General features: G+C 42.4%; 1 pseudogene across 1 annotated transcript in view; it reads right to left on the reverse strand.

Moving 5' to 3' along the window:
• The window catches only part of LOC103584060, a 6,047-nt pseudogene extending 5,518 nt beyond the window's left edge, over nt 1–529 (reverse strand). Inside the window, exon 1 of the transcript XR_549925.1 lies at nt 5–529. The product of XR_549925.1 is annotated as a serine/threonine-protein phosphatase PP1-gamma catalytic subunit B-like (transcript). The remainder of the gene's footprint in view (nt 1–4) is intronic.
• Between the last annotated feature and the right edge of the window lie 6 nt (nt 530–535).

Consider the following 535-nt stretch of genomic DNA (forward strand, 5'->3'; position numbering starts at 1 on the left):
GGAGAAATTTTGCAACCACTTCTGCACCAAATGTGAAGGACACTCCTCTGTCATTTTCACCGCAGCCTAAGACATCTTTATCGGGGTCAGACCACAAAAGATCACAAAGAAGACCTTGATCTGGCACATCAGTTGGTCGCATAATTCGCCGGATCTGCTCCATAGATTGAAGATCTGGTGATAAACCTCCATGACAGCAGAATATTTTTTCATCCACGATGGCTGCTATCGGCAAGCAGTTGAAACAGTCTGTGAAAGTTTTCCATAGTTTAATGTTGTATCTTCTTTTACATTCATCATAAAATCCATAAATCCTATTGATGCTGGCACATTCATGGTTCCCCTCTGAGAAGAAAAAAATTCTCAGGATATTTGATTTTGTAGGCCAGTAAGAGGCAGATAGTCTCTAATGACTGCTTCCCCCGTCCACGTAGTCCCCAAGAAACAGGTAGTTGCTTTCTGGCGGGAAACCACCGTACTCAAAAAGTCGAAGCAAATCATAGTATCGCCCATGGATATCACCACATATTTTCAG

This window comes from Galeopterus variegatus, unplaced genomic scaffold, assembly GCF_000696425.1.
Source record: "Galeopterus variegatus unplaced genomic scaffold, G_variegatus-3.0.2 Scaffold40734, whole genome shotgun sequence".
Classification (NCBI taxonomy): Eukaryota; Metazoa; Chordata; class Mammalia; order Dermoptera; family Cynocephalidae; genus Galeopterus; species Galeopterus variegatus.